This window comes from Dasypus novemcinctus, chromosome 4 (assembly GCF_030445035.2).
Source record: "Dasypus novemcinctus isolate mDasNov1 chromosome 4, mDasNov1.1.hap2, whole genome shotgun sequence".
Classification (NCBI taxonomy): domain Eukaryota; kingdom Metazoa; phylum Chordata; class Mammalia; order Cingulata; family Dasypodidae; genus Dasypus; species Dasypus novemcinctus.
Window position 1 is genome coordinate 27,700,264 of NC_080676.1, and position 7,554 is coordinate 27,707,817.

General features: G+C 51.1%; 1 protein-coding gene across 8 annotated transcripts in view; it reads right to left on the minus strand.

Moving 5' to 3' along the window:
- VEPH1 (ventricular zone expressed PH domain containing 1) overlaps positions 1-929 on the minus strand; it is a 268,821-nt gene extending 267,892 nt beyond the window's left edge. For all 8 annotated transcript variants that reach the window (XM_071214585.1, XM_058295197.1, XM_004454419.3 and 5 more), the window contains exon 1: positions 613-929. The gene's annotated coding sequence lies outside the window, so the exon portion shown is untranslated. The remainder of the gene's footprint in view (positions 1-612) is intronic.
- Between the last annotated feature and the right edge of the window lie 6,625 nt (positions 930-7,554).

Genomic DNA, 7,554 nt, shown 5'->3' on the forward strand with positions numbered 1-7,554 from the left:
AACTCTCAAAATGCAAGGAAAATTCAATATTAAGTATATCTTGATTTACATTTAAATTCCATATATTAAACAGTTATAAGACCAATTCAAATAACACACTAAATTTTTTCCTATTCTTTAACTAGAAACCATATATAAATGTCCGTGTTTACTATAGCAATTTAAATACCTATCTTGAAAGAACAAAAACGTGATAAGATTTTATTATAATTTGTAAAATATCTGAAATACCAAACAGAAAAATAACAACTCTGTTCAACTCATTGACTGCAATGATATTTTTTTTTTGCTGGTTGCCAACTATTTCTGGAGGAAACCAAAAGTCTGAAATTGAAATGAGAGCTAGGCTACTATAGAGTAAAACCAAAATGCACACAATATGAATCTAGAAGCAGAACTTTCTGCTTCGGAGGCCCAGAGACATGTTTAATAACCCACAAAGAAATTGCTTTACACACAACTCGCAAATGCCCTCTATCTGCACAAGCAGCAAGCCCCTGGAAGTTTCTCTGTCCCACCCCCAGCCCACTCAGCTCCCTGCAGCTTCTGACATTTACTTTAATTAGCTCTTGTTTTAGCTGAACAATAGGAGAGGAAAGAAGGTAGCCATACCTCTTAGCTCAGGAAACTGTGGCCATTATAGAAAATAGAAGGCAGAATGCTTGATCTTTAGAGCACTTCGGCGGGAACCGTGACCCTGCTCAGAAGCAGCCCTGCAGCCCCTGCCCCGGTTCTGCCGCAGTGGCCGCGGCCTGGCTGCGCTGCCTGTCAAGCCGATTCCCTCCCCGTGAAATCACCGTGTAGAATCAGGCAAATGAATAACTTCTCCTCCCTCTCCCAAACTTCTACTTAGAGCTAACAATTGGCACAAAGCTTCACTTATTTCTAGAGAAGGTTTAAAAAGCTTCACTGAGCAGATCAGTAGTTTGAAAGAGTTGGAAGAATTGCCTAACCACCAGTAATTTAAGTTCTGTTAATGTGTAACTCACTTGAAGGAATCAAGGAAGTTTTAGGTTAATATCAGATGCCGGGCATTTTATCAGGCATCACTGAAAAGGCTTGGGGAAGGAGGGGGCCCGGAAGTAGTGGAATGAGATGGTGTTCAGGCCAAAAACGATACAAAGGAAAAACTGCCACCAAGAAAAACGAAACGGCTAGTCTGTAACACCAAAAAGTCTAATTATGCCTATCGGTACTGCGAGGCAAACAACTGAAGGAAGCAGTTTCAATAGCCTAGGGATTTTTCCAAGCTAGCACTGCTCCAGCCGAATTGCCAACTTACTTCCTTTAACCATCCAATAACCATCCATCAGGCCTCCCACACGGGGATCCCTTCAAGCATCTTACATACCCTTACATTTCTCCATCTTTTAAGGAGAATGCCCTTCAAAAATCTCTCAGACAGAAATTAACTGATGGTGTCCAGAGGATTGTTATTTCTGGAGACCCTTCTCTCCCTCTATCCGTGTGATGGGGCTTTCTCCCTTTATTGATCAGAGGTTTTGTTTACACATAAAGTGATGGAAGATTTCTGAGCTCTTCCAGCCAGACTTTCAGTCAAACTAAGAGTGTCCGTATGGTAGGAGTTAGCTGGGTGGGAAAGGCACAACATACACAACTGGAAATATCAGTATTTCCACATCTCTGACAATCACGATGCCATATAAATAAATTGCTGGCTCAATTAAAAATAGTATACAAGGGATAAAGAGGATTTTCTCCTCTTTTTACCTGTCAATGTCCAGCTATCCTATTTTTGGTAAAAATTGTATCCAAAGTTCCCATGGGAAGCCATGTTCTTTGCCTAAGGTTGAGTCCTTCTGGGCTCTAACTGGCCTTAGCCAATCAGCGTGATTGCATTTCCCTGGCCATAGCGATTAATTTAGGGTGGGGTGGGGTGTGGCCTTCCAAGCTAATGAGAGTGAGGAGAAAGACAAGTGTTTGGCTTTGGGGAAAGTGTTTGGCTTTGCTGGACTTGATGACGAGAATTTTTTTTTTTTTAACTCCTCAGACAACTTTATTGTTTACAAGGGGCTCTCTATATACCCCAGTGTACGTGACACTACGCAGGAACACGTAGCCTACATTACATCAAGCAGCATTACCCATAGTCTAAGGAATTTAAAAAAATCTTATCTCAAGGTACAATGTTTAAGTGTTCTATTCACTACAAAAGGTATATGCTCATCTTCTCTTTCAGCCTTTAACAGCTTCATCCCATTTGCCGGGAACCCTTTTTTTTAAAAAATATTACATTCAAAAAATATGAAGTCCTATTCAACCCCACAGCCCCCACCCCCCACTCCCCCCACAGCAACACTCTCTCCCATCATCATGACACATCCATTGCTTTTGGTAAGTACATCTCTGGGCATCGCTGCACCTCATGGTCAATGGTCCACATCAAAGCCCATACTCTCCCACGTTCCATCCAGTGGGCCCTGGGGGGGATCTACAATGTCCGGTAATTGTCCCTGAAGCACCACCCAGGACAACTCCAAGTCCTGAAAACGCCTCCCCATCTCATCTCTTCCTCCCATTCCCCGCACCCAGCAGCCACCATGGCTACTTTTCCCACACCAATGCCACATTTTCTCTGTGGACATTGGATGGCTTGTGTGATGACGAGAATATTGAAGGACTGGTTGCTGTTGCCATCTTGCAACCAAAGAAACCAGATCCTGGTGACTTTGTTTGAGCCCCTTAAAGCAGCTGCCCCCGAAGCTGGTAAGCTCTACCCTGAAATGTAAGTCTATAAATTTCTTAGCAGCTTAAGTAGTTTTAGGTTTGTTTTGTTTTGGCAGTTACAATTGAAAAGTTCTAACTGAAAAAGTCAGCTTGACCCAGGTTTGCAGGTCCCCTCAGAGCAGCTGCTTGAGGGGTCAGTGGATGAGACAAACGAGCCCCTCCACCAGCGAGTCAGGGTTCCACCGAGCCCAGCAGGGATGAGAAGGGCTTGGGAGGAAAGGAGGCATCGGAGTATGGAAGCTGGGATTTCAGAGTAGTTCTTCTTGACTACTTGCATATTCACTGCTGAAATACTTCCACTTGAACCGCCTAATTTGTCTGGTGGTGCCTAGATACGTTCTCTGACCCCAAAAAACGTGGCCATGGAATTCATCCATCCAAGGACAATTTTCATAAATTCCTTTGGTTAATTAGTTTCACAGAGTCTTCCTTCCTTCCTTCCTTCCTTCCTTCCTTCCTTCCTTCCTGCCTACCTGCCTTCCTTCCTTCCTTCCTTCCTTCCTTCCTTCCTTCCTTCCTTTCTTCCTTCCTTCCTTCCTTCCTTTCCTCTTTCCTCTCTCCCTCTCTCCCTCCATCTCTCTCTCTATCTCTCCTTCCCTTCCCCTTTCCTCCCTTCCTCTCTCTCTCTCTTTCTTTTTCCCATCCCTCCCCCCCCATGGGAAACATGAAATAAAGAACAATCTCTCTAACCACAGAAGTCATACTAAGATGTTTCCTTTACAGAAAATAGATAAAAGTTTAGAGTTTTGATGTTGGAATTTGATGCTGAAGCCTTAAGCTAAAGCTCCAGGAAGTAAGTTCACAGAGTGTAGCTGAGCGAGAGGGTTTCATCCTCGCTCAGGCCCAAGAGTCGGGGGGGGCTTGCTCCTGCCGATCAGTCGGCGGGGGGTGCCCCAAGAGGGAGCACCGGTTCTCCAGGCGTGGGGGACGCGCGGTTGGGGAAAAACCACGGAGACCGCTTGAGCGCAAGAACAGGTCTGCTTTATTACGGAAGTACACTTAGCTATATAGGGTTGGGTAGAGGGAGGGGCTTGATGAAGGGAGGGTTGGCTAAGGGGCGGCTGTGGACAGGCTGAAGCTGATGGATAGACCTGAGGTAAGCAGTTACTGGGGAAGAGGGCAGATTGTGGGTTGGCAATATGGGCGGGACTGGCGGGAAGGATGGCGGGGGCTGGAAGGGGAGGAGGGGTGGAGAAAGGCGGCAACAATTGCTCCTTTTGTTTTTAAAAGGAAATAGAGGCAACAAGTTTTGGTGCGCACTGTGGGTGTGAATAACTCGGTGTGCGCAGCAACAAAAGACAAGGATTATGAGGAGGAGGAGGAAAAGGAGGTTATAAGGACGGGTACTGGAATAGGACGAGGGGTGGGGGGAGACCACGAGGACCGGCTGGCCGTGAGAGGACGACATAGCATCTGGCCAGGACGCATGTGCCCGCCATTAGGGTCGGCGCACACCGGCGCCTGGCGCGCGCCGAGCCTTGCCAGCGAAACTGGCTCGTGATGTCCCCGGACCCCCCGCCCGAGGGGGAGGAACAGTTGGGGAGAAGTGAGGGGAGGAAGACAAGAAGCTATAGGCGTGCGGTCTGGAGTAGGTGGTGTGGGCAGAAGGGGCGAGGTGGACGGCTGGGGGGGGACTCAGCGGTGGCGAGGCGTTGGTAGTGGACTTGTACAAAGGAGCTGAACACTGCATTGGCTTGATCTTTGGCAAGGTGGACTATCCTTCTGATGGCCCAGGGGCCCACAGTGAGGGCTAAGAGGATAATGATAAGGGGGCCTAGGAATGGGAGCAGGTGTGGCGATGGGAGGGGGCTGGGGTACAGAGTAGGGGGTAAGCGAGGCTTGGGGTTGTGGGACCTGAGGGAGGCAGTGGCGAGGGGGGTGCCGGGCGAAGGAGCGGGCGAGGTGGAGCGGGGCAGAGAAGGGGGCTGTGCCTTTGGAGGATTGAAAATCTGATTTGGGCCCACTGGGGTGGAACGTGTGGGAATTGGCTCCTTTTTTATAGTGATAATGGCGCCGTAATCGTAGCCTACTGCATACAGGCGGGCTCCCCACATGCGGCCTCGTAACCAGAGGTCGGAGTTGGGGTCTTTGACTGTGAGTGTGATGGTGTTCCATCGAGTAGCATTACGCTGGAGAGTGAGGTATGGGTCTTTGTTAGGGGCGCTGGACCATCCGTGGGCGATGGTTTCGCACCCCCAGGAAGGACAGTAATAGTGCGTTGGGTCATGGCATCCTCTGGCGGAGGATGGGCACATGTAGAAACCTGTGGCAGTGGGGTTGTGTCCCCCCCACTCATAAGACGGAAGGTTCGTGCGTCCAGTGAGGTTGGCGACATCAGTAGTGAAAGAGGGGGCGGAGGCGGTTACGTTCGAGGAGAGGAGCCTTTTTTGTTACCAGAGGGAGAGGTCCAATTGAAGGGCTGGTGACTCGGGTTGGCAGCGGCTCAACAGCATGGTTGACATACAGTTGGCACATAGTCAGGCTGTTGCGCATGCCTTGAGGCAATACTCGCCATTGAAATCGCTGAGCTGCGCCTTGGTTGTTGATGCGTGGACCATGAACGCGAATCTCGGACAGTCCCGGGGGTGAAGAGGAATAGAGAAAAAGCAGTCCTTGATGTCGATGGTTGCCGCGTGAAAATGCTGGGGAACTGCGGTGGGATGCGGGCATCCTGGCTGAGGTGATCCCATTGGCTTAATATGTTTGTTGATCTCACGGAGGTCATGGAGAAGGCGGTATTTGCTGGTGTTCTTTTTGCTAATGACAAAGACCGGTGAATTGTAGGGACTAGTGGACGGCTCTATATGCCCTGCTTGTAGCTGCTCTTTGACGAGGGCAGAGAGAGCCTGCAATTTGTGAGCTGGCAAGGGCCACTGCTCGACCCAGATGGGCTCCTCTGTGTCCCATTCCAGAGGGATAGGGTCAGGTTTTGAGATGGGAGCAGTGGCCCCTAGAAGGGGGGGAGCAGTGCAGCTGAGAAGGCTTCTGTGGTGATTCGGGCCTTTAGCTGGCTGAGAACATCTCTCCCCCATAAGATGGTCTGGACTGACGAAAGGATGAGTGGACGAATTTGGCCTTTGTGGCCTTCTCGGTTGCTCCAATGCAGAGGCTGGGATGTTTTCCAGGAGGTAGCAGCTCCCGTGGCGCCGATGACTTGAGGGCCGGTTTCGAGGGGCCAGTGATTGAATGTGGCGATTTCGAAGGGAACACAGGAGACTTCAGTGCCAGAATCCAGAAGCCCATCAAGCCATTGCCCATTAATCTTAAGCTCTAATGAGGTTTCTGGCGGCATGTGATGGGCATTGTCCACATTATGGCTTGGGAATTTTTCTGGGGGCCTCTTGGGGGTGGGGCTGAGGCCTGCCCCACTGGAAGTTTAAAGGCTGCTGGGAACCTTGGGCAGAACGGCAGTCGCGGGTCCAGTGATAACCTTTCCCACAACGCGGACACGGCGTAGAAGGGCCCCTTGGCCATCGCATCAGCGGGTCTGAGCGAGGCGCTGGGCCTGGCTGGGAGCACTCGCGGACGAAGTGGCCGGGCTGGCCGCACCGAAAGCAGACAGAAGTGGGGGTGGATGAAACAGCCATGGCAGAGGCAAGGGCAGTAGTGAGTGTTTTGACTTGTGGGTCGACGTCACGGCAAGCAAGGACCCATTCGTGCAGAGCTTTGTCGCGTATGGGAAGGACCACGGCCCGGAAAGTCGCAAGGCACCCGTCTATGATAAGTTCTTTGGCCAGCGCAAACTGGGCATCCTCGCTGGAAATCTTCCGCTGACAGGCTTCCAGGACACGGGCGACAAACGTTGGGAAAGTCTCATTGGAGTCTTGAAGCAGCTGCGCGAGTTTGGTGGGCTGCTTGGTGGAAACTAGAGAGAATGACCGCTGGACGAGGACCTTTACCCAGTGCCAAAACCCTGGGTCAATTTCGAGATAAGAACGAGGGTTTGCATAATTGTTGGTGCCCGTGTATGCATCGGAGGGATCGAGGACGCCGGCCTGGGCATTCTCCACGATTTGCCGGTCAACAGCCGCTTGATAATGGGCACGCCATTCAATAAATTGACCCGGCATCAGGATGGCACGGGCTAGTGCAATCCAGTCATATGGGAGAACGAGTTGGGTCCCTAACTCCTCAAGTAGTTGCTGTGCATAAGGGCTGCCAATCCCGTCTTCCTTTACAGCTTTGCGGAGGGTTCTGACCTCTTCCACTGTAAAGGGTAGCCAAGTCTGGGGTCGCTGCGGCATGGGCTGTGGATTTAGCGGATACAGCTGAGGGGTTTGAGGAGGCGTGGCACCGGGGGCCAATGGAGCAGCCAAGGCAGGTGAAGGGCTATTGCCGTACGGTGGCGGCAAGGGATAAGCAGAACACGGGTGAGAAAATGGCGGCTTAGTGGCTTCCGGGCGACAACAAAATGGCGGCAGGACCCTTCCGGGCGCCGGCCAAGATGGCGGAGCAGCTACATCTGGCGGCGGACAAAATGGCGTGGGGGGCGCTTCCGGTTTAGCGGAAGATGGCGACCCTGCAGTTTTCGGGCCCGAACCGGATGCTGACTGGGCAGGAAGAGGCGGGTAGAGGTGGGAGGAGGAGGATACTGGCGGAGAAGAAGCCGGATGCGCGCCATCTTGGGCAGAAGTGGGGGAAGAAGGCGGAAGTCCGCCATCTTGGGGAGTGGCAGGAGTGGTTTCTGTCTGCTGCGGGGAACTCGGGCGGGGAGGTTCGCGCTCGAGAGCAGCAGCAAGTTGGTTAGACAGAGAGTCAGTGTCGGCGGACTCATCGGGATCACAGTCTAGAGGCCATTTGGGAGAA